This window comes from Anolis sagrei, chromosome Y (assembly GCF_037176765.1).
Source record: "Anolis sagrei isolate rAnoSag1 chromosome Y, rAnoSag1.mat, whole genome shotgun sequence".
Lineage (NCBI taxonomy): Eukaryota > Metazoa > Chordata > Lepidosauria > Squamata > Dactyloidae > Anolis > Anolis sagrei.
The window spans coordinates 35068022-35089056 of NC_090035.1; the positions used below are offsets into that span (position 1 = coordinate 35068022).

The 21035-nt window shown below is 47.8% G+C and overlaps 1 protein-coding gene across 2 annotated transcripts in view; it reads right to left on the minus strand.

Moving 5' to 3' along the window:
• LOC137095497 (beta-1,4-galactosyltransferase 3-like) overlaps nt 1-21035 on the minus strand; it is an 89031-nt gene that overhangs the window by 39450 nt on the left and 28546 nt on the right. The window lies entirely within an intron of this gene.

Genomic DNA, 21035 nt, shown 5'->3' on the forward strand with positions numbered 1-21035 from the left:
ACGGAATATTATCTGAGAACACAGAAATGCTGGACCACTCTAACAACTACCATATCAGACTACACAGAAAAGCCATTGAAATCCATAAGCATGTGGACAATTTCAACAGAAAGGAAGAAATCATGAAAATGAACAAAATCTGGCTGCCAGTATTTAAAAAAATCTCTAAAATCAGGACAGTAAATAAAGAACAACATTCAGAAAACAGAGGAATTCCAGACATGAATCAATTAGGGCCAGCTAACACATCCCAACAAAAGATTCCCCCAGGCAGTAGGCAGCCAAGTCTTGGAGCTGAAAGGTTATTCAATGCTAATCAAAGTGGCCAATTGCAACATTCATACCTGCCTCAAACAGACAAGAATTTTTTTCCCACTCTGAACATTCCACAGATAAATAAACCTCAGTTGCCTGGTTTCCAACAGACCTCACAACCTCTGAGGATGTCTGTCGTAAATGCAGGTGAAACATTAGGAAATAATGCTTCTGGAACATGGCCAGACAGCCCAGCAAACTCATAGCAACCCAGTGATTCTGGCCATGAAAGCCTTCGACAACACACAGCACAAGAACTACCAAGAAAAGTAAGTTTATTAAAATCTTGACTCATAGATAAATTAATAACTCACTTGAACTGGAAATGGTCCTAGTAAAAAAAAAATAGATATGCCAGAGATAACTGTTCCAGTCAGTAATTATCAGAAAAGCATATTTGTCACTTGAGTGCAGGTACTAAAGCTCAAATTCCTCATCCATACATCCCAGTAAGAGTCAATCTACAGCCTGGGAATTCCACGCACCAAACAGAAGACAAAGCTTCTCACCACGATCTTAAACATGCAAATGACCAGACAAGGCATATTAACAACTTATCCCTAGCTCTCCAGATGCATGATAAGCCACATTGAAGCAAAACTAAATGTAGACTCACTATTTCATGAGTCTACATTAAGTTTTGCTTCACAAAACAAAGTTCTCACAAGAAAAGTGAGGAAGGATTAAGATGACAAAGGATATATCAATACAAGCTTAAGTATGAGGAAAAGGAAAAAGGCATGAGTGAAACTAGAAGCAGGGTGGGAAGAAAGAAGGTTTTTGTCACCCTACTCTACATACTCAGTCACATACAATCAGGAAATAAAAATAAAAAAGCATTGGGCCACACGAAAAGGTTAAAAATACTGTCAAAAGGACAGAAATGCTTTTTCCCTGTTGTATCCATTACCCAAAAGCACAGGATAATATAAGTATTTTCTCAGCTTCACAAAATCCTTGTTGGGAAAGATTCTGGTCACCCACACATCCATGGCTGATTTAAAATTATGTGCAATTTGACCACGGAATGGTCTTACACCTTGAACTCTGGATGGCGTGTTTTAACCTTGAATGTATTTTTTACTATATTGTAATTTTAAACCGGGAACCCCCAGTGGCGCAGTGGGTTAAAGCGCTGAGCTGCTAAACTTGTTGACCAAAAGGTCGCAGGTTCGATTCTGGGGAGCGGCATGAGCTTCCGCTGTCAGCCCTAGCTTCTGACAACCTAGCAGTTAGAAAACATGCAAATTGTAAGTTGCTTACCTGTAACTGTAGTTTCCTGAGTAGTCACCTGTGAATTCGCACATTTGGTATCTCTGTGCCTGTGCAGTACAGCTTTCAGAACCTTCTGGAAAATAAAAATCAGACATTTTACCCCTACCTAGCCCAGCCCACTCCCCAAGTGCATAAATAGCCATGGGCTAGCCACCAGTTCTCTTCCGCCTCAAAGCAGCCAGAAGGCGGGACATGACACTCGAGGGGAGGAAGGGCGGGGATGTGCAAATTCACAGGTGACTACTCGGGAAACTATAGTTACAGGTAAGCAACTTATAATTTCCTGTTGTAGTCAACTGTGAATTGCACATTTGGTAAATTAACGAGTTACTAACCGTGGATGGTGGGCATCATGCCACCGCTGAGAACAGGACTGCTCTGCCAAACTCTGCATCCCTCCTGGAGACGACTTCCAGTTTATAGTGTGACACAAAGGTAAGTGGAGAAGCCCAGATGGCCGCTTGACAAATGGCATCCAACAGCACACCCCTCATGAAGGCGGTTGAGGCAGACATCGACCTCATCAAGTGTCCCGTGATGTACTGAGGCAAGTCCTTTCCGGCCAAACGGTAACAAAGCCGGATAGTAGACACAATCCAAGATGAGAGTCTCTGAAAGGATAATGATAAACCCATGGAGCCCTTACAGTATTTGATAAAAAGTCTGGACATCCGTCTACAAGACGCCGTCCTATCCACATAAAAGCACCCTACGTACATCCAGCATATGCAAATTCTTTTCCAACTGTGTTTGGGGATTTTGGAAAAAGGCAGGCAAAACTAGATCTTGAGACATGTGAAATCGGGTGGAAACCTTAGGCAAAAAGGTGACATCTGTGCGAAGCACAGCCTTGTCTTTGTGGAACTTAAGATATGGAGGGTCAACCCTTAAGGCACACAATTCACTGGCCCTTCGTGCAGAGGTTATAGCCACCAGGAACGCGGTTTTCCAAGAAAGGTAAGGAAGGTCTACGGTAGCCATAGGTTCAAAAGGGGGGTTTACTAATGAAGACAACACAACATCTAAACTCCACCCCGGGACGATGGGCGCAACAGGAGGCCTAACATTTGCCACACCCCTTAAGAACATCTTAACTAAAGGGTCAGCAAAGCAGGAGGGAAACCCCAACTTCATCCTAAACCATGATATCGCAGCCAGATAACATTTAAGGGAAGAATGCGACAAGCCTGCATCCAATAAGGATATCAGGAAGTCTAAAATGACAGGTATAGAGGCCGTGTCCGGGTCCAGCCCTTTTGACCTAACAAACGCAGAAAAACGCAACCATTTATAAACGTAAGAACATCTTGTGGACGCCCTGTGGGCCTCTTCAATGAAAGCCAACACCGGATGAGAGAGTTCCGAAAAGGAAACTAAGGGCCTGGGAGGACCCGCCAAGCAATTAACCTCAGCTTGTCCACTTCGGGGTACAATACCTGGCCTTGTTGTGAGGTCAATAGATCCACTCTGTTCCGCAGACGGACAAACACACCCTTGGCCAACTGTCGGAGGAGGGAAAACCGTATTTGTCTGGGCCACCAGGGGGATATTACAATGCACTGAGCATTGTCTTCCTGTAGTTTTGCTACCACCCTCAACAGGAGGGGAAATGGGGGAAACGCGTACATTGGAAGGCTGGTCTATGTCAACAGAAAGGCATCCACCAGACAACCCTTCTCTGGGGCAGCACGCTGGCGGGTGCAGAACAGGGCAACCCGAGTTGGCTTGGGTTGCAAACAGTCCACCTCAGGGGGTCCCCATGCTAGGAAGAGCCTGTGGATCTCCTCCTGATTGAGTGACCACTTGTGGTTCACCAGTGGATTCCTGCTGAGTGAATCCGCCAGTGAGTTCTAATCCCCCGGGAGGTGGGTTACTTGGAGGTGAACTCCCCTCTCTAGGCACCAATTCCAGATTTGTAAAGTCTGGGCCAGAAGGGAAGCGGAGTGAGTGCCCCCTGTTTGTTCAAGTAGAGCATCACTGTGGTGTTGTCAATAAGAACCTGAATGACTTGTCCTGACACGACCCTCTCGAAAGACTGTAGTGCCTGGCAAGAAGTTCTAACATGTTTATATGCATGTCGCTTTCCTGCTCATCGCACATGCCATGAGCGATGAGGCCTTCGGAATGTGCCCCCATCCCGTGAGTGAGGAGTCTGTGCTGATAATTCTGGATGGACGGGGGAGGTGGAATGGAAACCCCAAAGAGACCCAAGACCCGTCCAACCAAATCCAAAGCGATTGTCAGATAGGGAAAGGGAGGGAAAGCCTGGTGTGGGGGTTGTCCGTGAGCAGATTGAAGACTGGCAGAAACCAAGCCTGGAATGGAAGCATTCATAGCCTGGTGTATGGAGTAACAGAGGTTGTAGAAGCCATATGACCCAAAAACACCTGGAAAGATTTGGCTGACAGAACGGGGTAGCAGAGGGATCCACAGGGGAAACAGCTCCCTTCTGCAACAACATTTCAACCTCCTGTAACAGTGCAGCAGACACTGATGTCTGCTTAACGTGGCCCAGCCTGGGTTGGTCTTCAAATTCATAGAATCATAGAATCATAGAATCATAGAGTTGGAAGAGACCTCATGGGCCATCCAGTCCAACCCCCTGCCAAGAAGCAGGAATATTGCATTCAAATCACCCCTGACAAATGGCCATCCAGCCTCTGCTTAAAAGCTTCCAAAGAAGGAGCCTCCACCACACTCCGGGGCAGAGAGTTCCACTGCTGAACGGCTCTCACAGTCAGGAAGTTCTTCCTAATGTTCAGATGGAATCTCCTCTCTTGTAGTTTGAAGCCATTGTTCCGCGTCCTAGTCTCCAAGGAAGCAGAAAACAAGCTTGCTCCCTCCTCCCTGTGGCTTCCTCTCACATATTTATACATGGCTATCATATCTCCTCTCAGCCTTCTCTTCTTCAGGCTAAACTCAATAAAATAACCTCTGGCGATAATGGACAGGACCCACTTGTCTGTGGTAATGTTACGCCAACTATCATAAAACAAGGGAAGCCTATCCCGAAACAGAAGGGTAGAAAAACTTGGGGAGGGTATAGCAACAACAGAGCAAAGATGGGAACCCAGAGGAACAGGTACAAATGGCTCCGGTGTTGGATCGTCTCCTGATAGCGATCCATCAATAGAGCAGAATACGTCAAAGATGCTTCTTTTGAGCCGGTTGGGATTTTGGCTTATTCTGGTAAGGTTGAGCCCTAGACCTGGAGGAAAAGGAACTTCTCCTACCCCCCTGAAACCTTGAGGAGGCGTTGCCTCTATTTCTGAAGGGGCCTGTAAAGGAATTGATAAAGGTAGAAGTAGAGGGCTGCCATCTGGGCTGTTGTTGGAATGGGTGCCACGTGTAGCCAAACTTATTGGCCGCTTGGCACACATCCTGTTTCTGCTTCAAATTGTTGTCAGTGTTGGGGTTAAAGAGGCCAGTCTCATGGAAGGGAAGGTCTTCTACAAGGGCTTTTCCCTCCTCAGACAGATTCGAGGCACGAAGCCACGTGTGCCTCTGAAGAGACGTGGCAGTGGCAAACAGATTGCCAGCAGCCTTTGCAAGATGCTTTGCAAAGTCCTTCTGTAACTTGGACCGTGCAAGAAATTCCGCCTGCAGAGCCCTAGGGAAGACGTAGTTCATCCTGGGGCAAAGTCTCAATTTAAGGTAACATCCTTCCCCACAAAAAGGTTTGATACCCACTCATGTAGGTAGCATAGTGGGCCATGCGGGTGAATAGCCCTGCAAAGATGTGCGCCTTTTTGCCTAGGGAATCTATCTTTCTACCCTTCCCCCCCCCCCCATCAGGAGGGGTTGTAAGTGTGCCCTTGGGGCCCTTCGTTTTGACCACCTCCGCAACTAGTGTTTGGCTTGGGGGGGGGCGACTACCCACTTATAGGAAGTAATATCTATTTTATATATTGAGTCCAGACGCCTTGGCACGGCGGGGACTGTACAGGGAGACATGTCACAATTTTGGCTAATTTGAGTAAATATAGTAACATTGGGAGCGATGTTGAGGGAGTGACATTCTATTCTTCTGAGGGGAACATAGGGTCATCCACATGTTCGGGTGGTTTTGGAGCGGGGATATCTAAGGCTTTGATCATCCTATCCACAAGGGCCGTGAATTTATTAAAATCAGCAGGCAAAACCGGCCCATTATCCTCACCCCCTAGGGTCTGTGCAGCATCAGGAGAATCAGACTCTGAATCAGTATCTCTCAACACAACCATGTCCTGCTCCTGAACAACAAGTGAGTCATTAGAGTTAGTCCCAAAGGGGGCTGCATTGTTCATCAAATGACAAGGCTCCCGTCAGACCAAAGGCAGGGGGAATTGGAGACTGCATGTATAGCAGCTGCCCCGAGAGGCTGAGCTGCCAAAAACCAGGAAGAGGCATGGGGCCCGGGCGCCCCCATCGGGAGGACGATCGCAAAGAGCGGGAGCGCCTCCTGAGTCTCGACCAGCCAGAGGAGGAGGAGGAGGAGGAGGAGGAAGGCCGGGATCGGGGCCTCCTCCCCGAAGGGGAGCGGTACTGTCGATGCCGGTGGGAGTGGCTCCAGTGAGATGGCGACCTTGAGCAGCAAGGGCGCTTGCTGGGGCAACGCACCGATCACCTATGCCAGGTGTCCTGTGAAGGCGGTACCAGCATCAGTGTGCCCATCGATGCCTGTAGCACCCCAGCATCCACTGAGGAAGGCTCCACGGTAGCGGGGGAAGCACCCTTGCGGTATAGGCCGGCCCTGGGAACAGGCAGCGATGCGGCGATCTCGGGGGCGGAGCCAACCACCCCAGAAGGAGGCCCGTTGAACACGCCCCAATAGGCGCTGCTCCCCAATAGGAGGGGGGAGCAGAAGCCACTGAAAGGAGGCCGGTATCGGAGGCAGCAGTTTCGGCCATGCCCGCTTCGCTTCCCTGCACAGAGGGAGACGACAGCGGCATGCCAGGTGTCGACAAAGACCCCGGTGTCGGCTCCTCAGCGAGTGCTTGCGCCGTGTGGACCGGGGTCAGCTCAGTCACTACAGCAACACCCTCAGTAACCGGCAGAGGGAGCACAGGAGCCCCTTGACTCCTCGCAACTGGTTGCGAGATCGGCACAGAAGCGGCAGCCTGAAGGCTTCCCACCTTTTTAGATGGCGCTTTTTTGCGACCACAGTCTGGTGGCCATATTGAGGGGCCTTATCTCTTGGCTTCTTGGCCTTCTTTCTCGGTGGGGCCTCAGGAGAAGCAAGATCAGGTAAGGTCAAACCACCGGAGGAGGGAGTCCGTCCCTGAGGCGCTGGGGGAAGAAGGGCCCTCTCATAGAGGGCTGCCTTCAGACGAGACTCCCTATTCTTCCACGTCTGAGGAATAAAGGACATACAGACGGCACAAGATTGGGTAAGGTGCCCTTCCCCCAGGCAAGCCAGACATAATGAATGCCCATCTGTGTCAGGCAGTATATTGGGGCAATTGCCACATTATTTAAAAGCCATAGTCGCCATGTTTGAACGGAAAAGCTAAAGAATAGTCAGATTCAGTCCAGTCAGGGTTCCAGAATACCTCAGGCCGATAACACAGTCCAGTCATGTCAAATAGCAGTCTGTGAGCTCGCAAACGACAGAAAGGTTCTCCAGCTGCTTAAGCACGGGAAAAAAGAACTGGTGGCTAGCCCCGCCCATGGGCTATTTATGCACTCGGGGAGTGGGCAGGGCTAGGCAGGGGTAAAATGTCTGATTTTTATCTTCCTGAAGGTTCCGAAAGCTGTACTGCACAGACGCAGAGATACCAAATGTGCAATTCACAGTTTACTATGACAAGAAATTTGAGTAGATCAAAAGGTACCGCTCTGGGGGGAAGGTAACAGCGCTCCATGCAGTAATGCCGGGCACATGACCTTGGAGGTGCCTATGGACAGCACCGGCTCTTCGGCTTAGAAATGGAGATGAGCACCATACGCCAGAGTCAGACATGACTGGACTTAATGTCAGGGGACAACCTTTACCTTTACCTTAATTTTAAACCTATTTATTTTAGGTGAATTTTGTTGTTTCAAGACATTGTGTAGGTGCCATTGTAAGCCACCTTGAGTTCCCTTGCTCGGGTAGAGAAAAGCAGGATATAAATATGGCAAGTAAATAAATAAATAAATAAATTTGGGTGGGAATCCAAGTAATTTTAGTACAGATCTAACACTCCAACTAGTATGATACTATTATGCCTTTCTACAAGCACCTGCTATACTTCAAGTGGTAGAAGAGCATACTTTGTAAGCACATATAACATAGGCCCACTAATTTTATCTTGAGACTGAAATACAGGCAGTCCCCAAGTTACAAACATCCAGCTTACATACGACCTAGTTACGAACAGGTGAGACAACAGAAAATGAGAGGAAATCTACCACTATGAAGGGAAATTCACTCCTGAAAGTTATCATAGGGAAAAGATGTCTCCACTGAAACTTTTATCACCAGTCCTTGTTTCCTGTCGTAGTCACTGAATCATACATTTGGTATCCCTGCACTTGCGCAATACAACTTTTCGGAACCTTCTAGAAAGTAAGAACATTTTCAGCCCTCAGCTAGGCCTGCCCCCCCCCCTCTCCCGAGTATATATAGCCTATGGGCGGGACTAGCCGGCAGGTCTCTTAATTCGCTCGCGTGTTAAGCAGCTTTGAGAACCTTCTGTCACTGCTATCTTCGACATTGGACTGTTTCTCAACGATTCTTCTGCTAAGCCCTCTTGTTAAGATTTGGATTGGACTGATTTTTTGAGGTATTTTGACACCAGACCGGAATCGACCCCCCCCCCCCCCCCTGCTCTCAACAAGCCCTGAGTTATGGCGACCACTTCTTTTAAGAAGTGCACTAGATGCCCGAATATTTTACCAGACACCGATGGGCACACCCTTTGCCTTACTTGCCTAGGAGAGGCCCACCTGACTCAATCCTGTGCCATATGCCTCTCCTTTACTCTTCAAACGAGGAAAAACAGGGTGTCTAGGCTCAGGGCAGCCCTCTATGAGAGGGCCCTCATGCCACCCTCCGCCCCGGCCCAATCTACCAAGCGCCCAGACCTACCTTTTCTGACTTCTTCCAGTGGCCTGGCTAAAAAGAAGGCCAAGAGGCCCAAGCCCAAAGAGGCTCAAGATGGCCAAACCTCCGCTCAGGAAAAGACCTTGGGAGAAAGAGCGGGAAGAGCACTGGAGGCCCACCGCGCCGCTACGCTGCTGCCAATGCCGGAAGGCCTGGCTGGAACTGCGCTCCCCCTAGAGGTGGCTGAAATACCCTTGGCGGCGCTCTCGACATCTACTCCTTTGTCTGCGCATGGGCCGGCTGTGGCGCAAACTTGCAAGACTCCTCCCACTGCTGCGATGCCGATCGTCTCGCCCCCACCCCTTAGCCGGGCTCGGAAGTCCCCGATGCCGCCGTAGTCGGTGGGGACTGTTGCTGCGGCCCCAGTGCCTCTGCCTTTGCTGCCGGCTCCCCTATCGGAGGGAGCCTTCACGACTCCGCCCGCGTCAGGGCCGAGTGGAGCGGCCGAGGAGAATCCCCATCGCGCCCAGCTGGATGATGGGGATGCCCCCAGACGGAGCGAGCTTGTTGGGGAAGGAGCCCTCGCAGGGCTGGTACCGGCACCCCCAACCAACGAGATCTCTGTCTAGGAGTGGGAGGTCGCATCGCCACCGGCGTTGGTTGGCCTCCAGGCGTTCGTGTTCCTCATCCTCATCCTCCTCCTGCTCCTCAGCTTACTGCAGGAGGAGCAGGTGATCTCGGGCCTCAAGGTCTTCTCGCTGGCATCGCCCTTCTATGGCCCCTCCTCCCTGCCCAGGGTTTTGGCAGATGGGCCCTTCGGGCCAAATGATGTTTGTGCAGGCTCCGGTGCCTCCTGTGCCTCCCATGCCTATACCCTCCTTCCCAGCGTCGGCGACAACAGGGGTTTTGCCCCCTCCAGCTGCTTGCCCCTCCACATCGGTTGCCCAGCCTTCCACCTCTTTTCAACATGTTCCAGGGAGAGCTCCTCCTTGCGAAGCCTCCTTTGTGTTAGCCTCTGACAACTCAAATTTGCGTAATGTGTCATCTGTGTCAACTTCATCTCGACCTCACAGGCGATACCTACCTGCACTGAGGACAGACTGCCTGGGGACAATGCCGCCATTTTGGCTGTTTCACAAGCCAATTTACAAGGTGATTCTACCCCCATGGGACCATCCAGGGCATCTTTGCCTGAAGGCTTTGAACAGAGAGCTGCTGAGCTGGATAGCTCTGATTCTGATCAAGAACCATTGGATATTGCTCAACATGGGGAGGGGGAAAATGCCTCATTTATCCACCCTGCTGAGGTCAATAAATTTGCGGCGCTCACTGATAGAATGATAAAGGCTCTAGACATCCCCACCCCCAAACCTCCCGAGCACATGAAGGACCCCATGTTTCCATCAGAGGAGCAGGTTGTAACCCCCACATCTCTTCTACCTGTCCTTCCCTACATCCTGAAATTGGCGAAAGTGTCTGATATGTCCCCTTCCTCGGTCCCGGCCGTTCCTCGGCATTTGGATTTGTTGTATAAAATTGATGTGGCATTGGCAAAATGGGTCACAGCCCCTCTTAGACCAAACATTGTGGTGGCTGAGGTGGCAAAGATCAAACGACCCAAAAATTCACTTACCGCCCCCCCCCCTTGACAGGGAGGGTAAGAAGATTGACGCTCTGGGAAGAAAAGCCCACCTCTCGGCAGGGTTATTCACCCGGATGGCTCATTATGTCACCTATGCCAGTGGCTATCAGACCTTCCTATGGGGAAAGATGTTACAGTATATTGAGTTGTTACCGGCCGACCAGCAACATTTCCCTAGAGCATTGCAAGCAGAGGTGCTTGCATTGTCTAATATACAAAAGGACTCGGCTAAACACATGGCCGAGGCCACAGGCAAACTGTATTCTACCGCAACTTCACTAAGGAGGCACGCGTGGCTGTGTGCCTCGAACTTATCCGAGGAAGGTAAGGCCCTCGCAGAGGACCTCCCTTTCCATGAGGATGGTCTTTTCAATCTGCAAACGGATGATAGACTGAAACAGAAACAAGACGTCAGGCAGGCAGCGGGCAAATTCGGATATGCCTGGCAGTCTATCCCCAACAGCGTCAAAGGTGGACCTTACCTTCCTCTGGCTTCCGTAGGAACTACGGTAACTCCTATGGGAATTCCTTTAGAGCTAAAAACAGTAACTCCTCCAGATTCCAGGGTGGGCGTCGGGACCCTTACTTCCCGAGACCCCGTAACCAATAGGGCTGGGCGGTTTCGTTTCGTTAATTCGTAATTCGTTAATAATTCGTTAATTTTTTTCGATTACAAAACGATAACGAACCATTCTGGAGCAATTATTAAAAAAACGAATTTTCAAAAACATTTTGTAAATGCTTCGTATTTCGATATTGTATTCGTTTCGTTATTGTTTTGAGGTCGTTTCGTTATTATTTCCGCATGTCTGGGCCACTTTTATGGTTTAATTAGTGAAAAAAAATTTATAATATCACACCAACAGTCAACAACAGAGGGAGAGGGAAGCTTCAGAAGGTTTTGGAGGTTTTTTAGCGTATTTCGCGGTCGCGTCCGCCATTAACGAATCAATTCGTTATTGTTTCGGAAATCGATTCGTTAATTTTTTACCATTTACGAAATTTCGTAAATATCGAACTTTTTAAAAGGAAAATTTTGTAATTATTTTAAATATCGAAACAAAAAAAACCCCCAAATACAAATCGATTTTAGATACAAATTTTTCCGTTGTTACCCAGGCCTAGTAACCAAGCCTTCGGTAATAAGTCCAAGACCCAGCAAGGGCCCAAGAAGTGCCTTTGATGCACTGGCCCCTGAAATTGCCCAAGGGGCATCTGAAGTGGTTCTGCCTGTTACAGTTGATTTGGTTTCCGTTGCTCAGGCCACCCCGCAGTTTCCCCTGTGTTTGGAGATAGGTTATTCCCATTCCGTCAAGCTTGGTCTAACATCACCACGGATGGCTGGGTGCTTTCCATTGTTACTCAAGGTTACACAATTGAGTTCTGTGACTTACCCAGGGTGGGCCATGTCCGGCATATGCTGCCATCAGGTCCCCTGTTGGATGAAGTACAAATGTTAATGGACAAAGGCGCGATTCCCCCCTGGATCCTGCAATGTTCCAGTATTGTTTCTTTTCCCGTTATTTTCTGGTCGCTAAATGCGGAGGTGGGCTGCGTCCCATCCTTGATCTCAGGCACTTGAATAAACATATTCGACCAAAAAAGTTCAGAATGGTCACTCTTGCGTCCATCTTACCTTTACTATCTGAGGGTGTATGGTTTGCCAATATCGACTTGAAGGACGCATATTTCCATTTATTGATTGCACATCACCACCGTAGATTCCTCGCCTTTATGGTGGGGAACAGGGCTTATTGTTTCAATGTCCTCCCTTTTTGACTGTCCACAGCTCCCGGGTGTTCACAAAATGCATGTCGGTGGTGGCCGCATACCTATGCACAAGTGGCGTAACAGTGTATCCATATATTGACGACTGGCTTATTGTTTTGAGGTCGCGGGACCAGCTTCAAACCCACATTTCCTTTGTTCTGTCCCTTCTCAAGTCTCCTGGCCTGGTGGTCAACCTCGACAAGTCGTCCCTGTCCCCCTCTCAGAGGATCAACTTCATCGGGGCCATGCTGGATTCGGTCGCCCAGAGGGCCTTCCTCCCACCAGACCGGTTTGCCAACCTGAGGGAATTGGTGTTACAGACCGTAACGTCCCACTCCGTGTCAGCCAAACAAATCCAGATCCTGCTGGGACATATGGCCTCCACCACGGCTATTACCCCATATGCCAGGTTACGCATGCATCCCCTTCAATCATGGTTTGTCTCAACGTTCAACCCATTTATGGACAATCCGTCTGTGCAACTCACAGTATCTGCCGCTGTTCATCAGTCCCTTTGCTGTTGGCAGGATGCTCTGTGGGTATGTGCGGGACTTCCCTTCCACCTGGCCCATCCCACCCGAGTGATTACTACAAACTCTTCCCTCACAGGCTGGGGCACCCACTCTCAAGGCCTCATGGCTCAGGGCATTTGGGTAGGAAAAGAAAACACCTTTCACATAAATGTCTTAGAGTTACTCGCGGTGGAAAGAGCACTGCTCTCGTTCGAGAGGGTCATAAGGGGACAAGTAGTACAAATTCTCACCGACAACACCACGGTGATGTACTACCTCAACAAGCAAGCGGGCACTCACTCCCTCCCCCTTCTGAAGCTGACCATTCAAATTTGGAATTGGTGTCTGGATCGAGGTGTGCATCTTCTGGCGACACATCTTCCGGGAGAGCAGAACCTGTTGGCAGACTCACTCAGCAGGAGCCCGTTGACACACCACGAGTGGGCTCTTCACCCTTGGGAAACCCAGAGGCTTTTCCAGGCATGGGGCACCCCAGAGGTGGACCTATTCGCGACCCAGGCCAATTCGAAGTGCGCCCTGTTTTGCACCCAGATTCAGGCCTCGGCCAAGAGGGGGTGCCTGGGAGATGCGTTTCTCCTGGACTGGTCGACTCGGCCAGTGTACGCCTTCCCTCCGTTTCCCCTTCTTCTAAGGGTGGTGGCCAAGATCCAAAGGGAGGGTGCACGGTGCATTTTGATAACCCCGTGGTGGCCTCACCAACCATGGTTCTCCCCACTCTATCAGACGGCGAGGGGAGTGTTCTTCCGATTTCCAGACAGGACAGATCTTCTAACGTTACAGAGCTCTCTGGTTCTGTACCCAGACGTTTCCAAACTGAAACTCACAGCGTGGAGGATCGTCCCACTCCCTTAGTTCCGTTTGGGACCTTGTCCTCTCCTGTACTGGCAATCATTGATGCTGCACATAGGGCCTCGACGAAGCACTCTTATGTTTATAAGTGGACAAGATTTAGTTTGTTCGCCCGTTCTAGGGGACTTAATCCTGTTACTGTTCCAGTTCCTGTTGTTTGTATTTCTTGGTGTCCCTGGCGGACTCGGGACTATCCCATTCTTCATTGAAATGTTATTTGGCGGCCATTTCCTGATTCAGAAGGAAGTCAGGATTGCCGTCGTGTTTTATGGACCCGTTGGTCAAAACCTTTTTAAGGGGTTTTGCTAATATTAGGCCTTTGGTGGCTCCGATTGCTCCATCATGGAGATTGGAACTGGTGTTATCTTGTCTTTCAAAAAAATCCTTTGAGCCGTTAGCCAGGGTTGATTTTTCCTTTCTGTCATAGAAAATGGCTTTCCTGGTGGCGATTACATCTTCTAGACTTTCTAGTGAGCTATGTGTTTTGCGAGTAGACCCCCCCTACCTTAAATTTCATGGAGATAGGGTGGTTTTTCAAACTGATGTGGCCTTTCTTCCTAAAGTTTCTACTCGATTTCACATATCTCAGGAATTGGTGCTTCCAGATTTTTTTCAGAACCCAGTTACACCCACAGAGCGTTCTCTGCATTTGCTCGATGTCCGTAGGGCTCTTGCCTTCTATGTCGATAGAACGGCTCCCCTAAGGAAAACTCCCAGGTTGTTTATAAAATATCGCAAAGATACACTGGGTCTTCCATTGTCTTCCCAGAGGCTTTCCTCCTGGATAGTTTCTGTTATCCGTTTATGTTATCCCCTGGCAGGCAAGGATTTGCCTTTGCAAATTAGGGGCCATTCCACTAGGGCTGTTGCAACGTCCACAGCTTTCCTAAAGGGAGTGTCCCTAGATGCTATATTTGCAGGGCTGCTGTTTGGTCGTCCCCTCTGACATTTGTGTCACACTATAAGGTGGACGCAGTCTCTCAAAGGGATTTGGAATTTGGTCGAGCGGTGATGTCTTCGGCGGTGGCATGATCCCGCCAGCCGAGATTTGTACTCGCTAATCTACCAAATGTACGAATCACAGTGACTACGACAGGAAATTATAAGTTGCTTACCTGTAACTGAAACTGTAGTTTCCTGAGTAGTCACCTGTGAATTCGTACATACACGCCCTTCCTCCCCTCGAGTATCATGCCACGCCGTTTAGCTGTTTTTTGCGGCTAAGAGAACTGTCGGATAGTCCCACCCACAGGCTATATATACTCGGGAGGAGGGGGGGTGGGCCTAGCTGAGGGCTGAAAATGTTCTTACTTTCTAGAAGGTTCCGAAAAGTTGTATTGCACAAGCGCAGGAATACCAAATGTATGAATTCACAGGTGACTACTCAGGCAACTACAGTTACAGGTAAGCAACTTAGAATTTCCACAACAACCCAAAATTTTCAAACTCCAATTATGACAGGGACAGAAGGTGAGGTGAAATATCCTGACAGGGGCACAGACAGCAGAAGAAATGTCACGGGGATATGAATCTTGCCCTGTGCTATGAAAACCTTAAAAAATGGCTGGAGTTACACATAAGAAATGTACCTCCTCCAATTTACATACAAATTCAACTTAAGGATAAATCTATAGAACCTATCTTGCTCATAACCTAGGGACTGACTATAGAGGCAAGTCATTTCCATACACTCCCTCTGTATAAGCACCCTTTTTGTAACTGAGACAGGAAAATGAGCTGATAATCCTGAGAGAGTCAAACTGGCCCTGGGGCTTCTCTCGAATTCATGGAAGGATTTTTTTTTTCTGTTCTACCTCTCAAATGTAGTGTGATGCTTCTGACTGATGCAGTGGATGATATGGTGGGAAAAAGACAAAGTCCTTTCATAAATTAAGATTTGTGAAAGAACTTCATAGAGTGGCCTCCTCATCTTTCTTTATCAGCTTGGAACATCTTGCTCTGAAAGTCTTGAGTCATTTCCTTGTTCCTTCTTAATTTTTGCATATTGGCTTTGCTCCAAGATAACTATTATGCTGGGCAGGGCATGGGCTGCCATAACAACTGTCACTCACAGTTAATGTGGAAAAGGCATTTACAGGTGCCCTGAATTTATGGCTGTGAAATTTACTTTTCCACATTGCAATCCTCCTGCCCTGTCTCTTCAGAACCTGTAACTAGGTAGACACAATATTTATGTGATCTCCATAAAGATACATCAGCTCAGGGACAATAAGGGACATGCACACAAGTGCATAGTGAAACTTCACAAGAGCAGTACACTTTGGATGAAACTTGGAAATATATTCCTAGAATATCTTCTCAGATCCTATGAGCTGGAATTCCCCCTTAAAAAGAAAAAACAGTACTTCTTAAGCTCTGCCTATAGCCATCTGTATCTTTTGGCTGAACCATCTAAAGAAACTACAAAAAGAGAAAACTACCTATATGAAAAAGGACATTTATTTGGACTTGAATTATTTATGCAATTTTCTAATGTAAGCAGATTTGGAATGCTATTACAACTTCTGGGATAAGGTTCCCTTTGAGGGGAAAGGAGATCTTTCCACCACAACTGGAATGTCCATTCTTTTGACCATCCTAAATCAAAGTCTGGCAAAGTGTGGTTGTGGAGATATCAACTAGGCAAAGGAAGAGTATTTATTATCTATTTATTTACTTCATTTGTATACCGCTTTTCTCACCCCGGGGGGGGGGGGGGGGACGGGCGACTCAAAGCAGCTTCCAACATATTCAAAATGTAATGCCTCACAAACATGAAAACCTAACATAAAACAACAATAACACATATCAATTAAATAATAAACATAACAACATTTAGACATTAAAACATGAAGTTAAAACATATAAATATTAACGTTAAAATCACATAACCCAAAAATCATAGTCCAAGGCCATCCCATAATCAAATATCAATTGCACATAATCCCTGATCATTCCTTGTATTGCTTACTGCTCAAATTCTTGGTCCCACAGCCATGTTTTTGCTTTTTTTCCTGAAGGCTAGGAGGGAGAATGCTGATCTAATTTCATTGGGGAGGGAGTTTCATGGATGAGGGGGCACCACTGAGAAGACCCTGTTTCTCGTCCCCACCAGTCGCACCTGCGAAGGAGGTGGGACAAAGAGCAGGGCCTCCCTGGACAATCTTAACCTCCGAGATGGTTCATAGAGGGAGATACATTCAAACAGGTAAGCTGGACTGGAACCGTTTAGGTCTTTATAGAATCATAGAATCATAGAATCAAAGAGTTGGAAGAGACCTCATGGGCCATCCAGTCCAACCCCCTGCCAAGAAGCAGGAATATTGCATTCAAATCACCCCTGAGAAATGGCCATCCAGCCTCTGCTTAAAAGCCTCCAAAGAAGGAGCCTCCACCACACTCCGGGGCAGAGAGTTCCACTGCTGAACGGCTCTCACAGTCAGGAAGTTCTTCCTAATGTTCAGATGGAATCTCCTCTCTTGTAGTTTGAAGCCATTGTTCCATTGCGTCCTAGTCTCCAAGGAAGCAGAAAACAAGCTTGCTCCCTCCTCCCTGTGGCTTCCTCTCACATATTTATACATGGCTATCATATCTCCTCTCAGCCTTCTCTTCTTCAGGCTAAACATGCCCAGTTCCCTAAGCCGCTCCTCATAGGGCTTGTTCTCCAGACCCTTGATCATTTTAGTCGCCCTCCTCTGGACACATTCCAGCTTGTCAATATCTCTCTTGAATTGTGGTGCCCAGAATTGGACACAATATTCCAGATGTGGTCTAACCAAAGCAGAATAGAGGGGTAGCATTACTTCCTTAGATCTAGACACTATGCTCCTATTGATGCAGGCCAAAATCCCATTGGCTTTTTTTGCCGCCACATCACATTGTTGGCTCATGTTTAACTTGTTGTCCACGAGGACTCCAAGATCTTTTTCACACGTACTGCTCTCGAGCCAGGCGTCCCCCAATCTGTATCTTTGCATTTCATTTTGTCTGCCAAAGTGGAGTATCTTGCATTTGTCACTGTTGAACTTCATTTTGTTAGTTTTGGCCCATCTCTCTAATCTGTCAAGATCGTTTTGAATTCTGCTCCTGTCCTCTGGACTATTGGCTATCCCTCCCAATTTGGTGTCGTCTGCAAACTTGATGATCATGCCTTCTAGCCCTTCATCTAAGTCATTAATAAAGATGTTGAACAGGACCGGGCCCAGGACGGAACCCTGAGGCACTCCACTTGTCACTTCTTTCCAAGATGAAGAGGAAGCATTAGTGAGCACTCTGTGTTCGTCCACTTAACCAATTACAGATCCACCTCACCGTAGTTTTGCCTAGCCCACATTGGACTAGTTTCCTTGCCAGAAGGTCATGGGGGACCTTGTCGAAGGCCTTACTGAAATCCAGGTACGCTACATCCACGGCATTCCCCGCATCTACCCAGCTTGTAGCTCTATCGAAGAAAGAGATCAGATTAGTCTGGCATGACTTGTTTTTGATAAATCCATGTTGACTATTAGCGATGACTGCATTTGTTTCTAAGTGTTTGCAGACCGCTTCCTTAACAATCTTTTCCAGAATCTTGCCCGGTATCGACGTGAGGCTGACCGGACGGTAGTTGTTTGGGTCGTCCTTTTTTCCCTTCTTGAAGATTGGGACCACATTGGCCCTCCTCCAATCTGCTGGAACTTCTCCCGTTCTCCAAGAACTCTCAAATATGGTTGCCAATGGTTCCGAAATGACTTCCGCTAGTTCCTTCAATACTCTTGGGTGTAGTTGATCTGGCCCTGGGGACTTGAACTCATTAAGAGCGGCCAGGTATTCCCGGACGACTTCTTTCCCAATTTGGGGTTGGATGTCCTCCAATCCCTCATCCATCTTGCTGAGGTTGAAGACTCTCTTTTTGTGAGAAGACCGAGGCAAAGAAGGCATTAAGTAGTTCTGCCTTTTCCCTATCCCCTGTCAGCATTGCCCCATCTTCTCCTCGAAGAGGTCCTATCGCCTCCTTGTTTTTCCTTTTTCTACTGACATAAGAATAGAAGCCCTTTTTATTGTTTTTAATGTCCCTGGCAAGTCTGAGCTCGTTTTTTGCTTTAGCTTTGCGGACCTTTTCCCTACAGGTGTTGGCTATTTGTTTGAATTCTTCTTTGGTGATTTCTCCCTTTTTCCACTTCTTGTGCATGTCTCTTTTGTGTCTTAGCACAGTTAGAAGTTCTTTGGACATCCATTCTGGCTTCTTTGCACTTGTCCTATTTTTTCTCTTTGTTGGCACAGTTTGCAATTGCGCCTTGAGTATTTCACTCTTGAGAAATTCCCATCCATCCGTAGCTCCCTTGTCTTTTAGTATCTGTGTCCACGGAATGCTGCTCAGCGTTTCCTTCATTTTTTGGAAATCAGCTCTCCTAAAGTCCAAAATGCGGGTTTGACTTGTCTTAGTTTCGGCCTTCCTTTGTACCTCAAATTGCAGGAGTACATGGTCACTTGCCCCTAAGGATCCTACCACTTCGACCGCATCGATCAGGTCTTCCGCATTTGTTAGGATGAGATCAAGAGTAGCCAATCCCCTTGTTGCCTCTTCTACCTTCTGGACCATGAAATTGTCTGCAAGGCAAGCGAGGAATTTGTTGGACCTTGTACTCTTGGCCGAGTTTGTTTTCCAGCAAATATCGGGATAGTTGAAATCGCCCATGACTACTACATCTCTTTTCTGTGCCTGTTTGGTCAACTGTTGGCAGAAGACTTCATCAAGATCTTCCTCCTGGCTTGGGGGTCTGTAGTAGACGCCTACAACGACATCTTTTTGAGTCCCAGTTCCCTTGATTCTTATCCAGATGATTTCAAGCTGGTTTCCCAGATTTCTGTCTTGAATTTCTTCTGCAGCATAAGAGTTTTTGACATATAAGGCTACTCCGCCTCCTCTCCCCTTTGTTCGGTTTCTGTGAAAGAGGTTATACCCCTCGATATCTACATTCCAGCGATAGGAGTCATCCCACCAGGTTTCAGTGATGGCTATGATATCATATTTGTGGTGTTGTGCTAGAAGTTGGAGTTCGTCTTGTTTATTTCCCATGCTCTGTGCATTAGTGTAAAGACATGTGAGCCCCTGGGATCTTCCCTTGAGCTGTTTAATTGGGATTATTGTGCTTTTGGTACTTGGTCCTTGTTGTGTTTGTGCAGCCCTCCGTTTAGCCTTCTGGCGATTCCCAGACATTATGGGTAAAGTAGTGTTCGCAAGGCTGTTGTCCCCCTCCCCCGGTGGACCTGGTTTAAAGTGCATCTAATGAGGTTTGCGAGTCTGTGAGCAAAAAGGTGTTTTCCTACTTGTGTGAGATGCACCCCATCCCTTCCCAGTAGGCCATCCTCCTGGAATAGCAGGCCATGGTCGAGGAAGCCAAAGCGTTCCTCCTGACACCATTTTCTAAGCCAGTCATTGACTTGTACTATTTTTCTGGCTCTTGTGGGTCCGTGTCTTACAACAGGGAGGAGGGATGAAAAAACCACCTGTACATTACATTCTTTTAGCATTGCTCCTAGAGCTCGAAAATCATTTGTGATCTTTTGAAACGTATGCCTTGCAGTATCATTGGTTCCTACATGAATCAACATGAGGGGAGGACGGTGATAGGGCTTGAGGAGCCTGGTGAGCCTCTGAGTGATATGGTGTATTTTTGCCCCCAGTAGGCAGCATATTTCTCGAGCCATCCCATCTGGTCTGGAAATGACAGCTTCCGTTCCTCTAAGGAGGGAGTCGCCTACTACCAATACCTGTTTACTTTCAGGAATGACAGGGCCCCTTTTGTGCAATGTAGTGTGTAGGTCTCCAGAAAAGTGATCCTGTTGGTGTGAATTGTGTAGGTGAAAAGTGTTGTCCTCCTCCTCGACATCCCCGGTGCATTCGTCAAGGACAATCCATTGAGATTCGTCCAAGAGCCTATGGTTCTCCTGTATGTGTTCCTGTTGCTCCTGGTCTATGGTTGGGGATGGTACACCTGCACGATTGTGCAAGTGTGAATGTTGTGAAGTGTTGTCCCAGTCAGGGCTATCCCCTGCACACTGATCAAGGATGAGCCACTGATCAGTATCTAAGCCATTCTGGTCTTCCCCAATATGTTGTGTTTCTTGGTCAGGTGCTAGTTGTGTGAGAATTTGGAATCTATTGTGTAACTGCAGCTGTAACCTATACCCTGTTTGGCCTTAGACTAGGTCTGTTTTAATCAGTAAGTATTCTGTAAGTATTCTGTAAGTATTCAGTAAGTAATCAGTAAGTATTCAGTAAGTAATTCAGTAAGTAATCAGTAAGTATTCTGAGGAGGCTTCCGGGTCCTATGTGTCCTTCTAAGGGTGACATTTCTCCAAGCCTGAGGGTTGTCCACATCTGAGGTGCTGTTCTGTTGAGCCTCCCCGTAATGTTGGTGTGATATGGGCTGCGTGTCTAGGCCAGTGTGGTGTGTGGTGTCTAAGAACAGCACAAGTTCCTGAATGTCCTTAAGGGTCTTAATACGGTCCTCGAGTTGTCGTATCCTGTGTTCCATGCGAGTGATCTGTGTACACTTGGGGCAGACGTAATTGAGTAATTGTAGTGTGAAAAAGCTGAACATGCCACAGCTTGTGCATGAGATGGGAAGTTTTCGTGTTTGTTCCATCTGGAGGTTGCTAA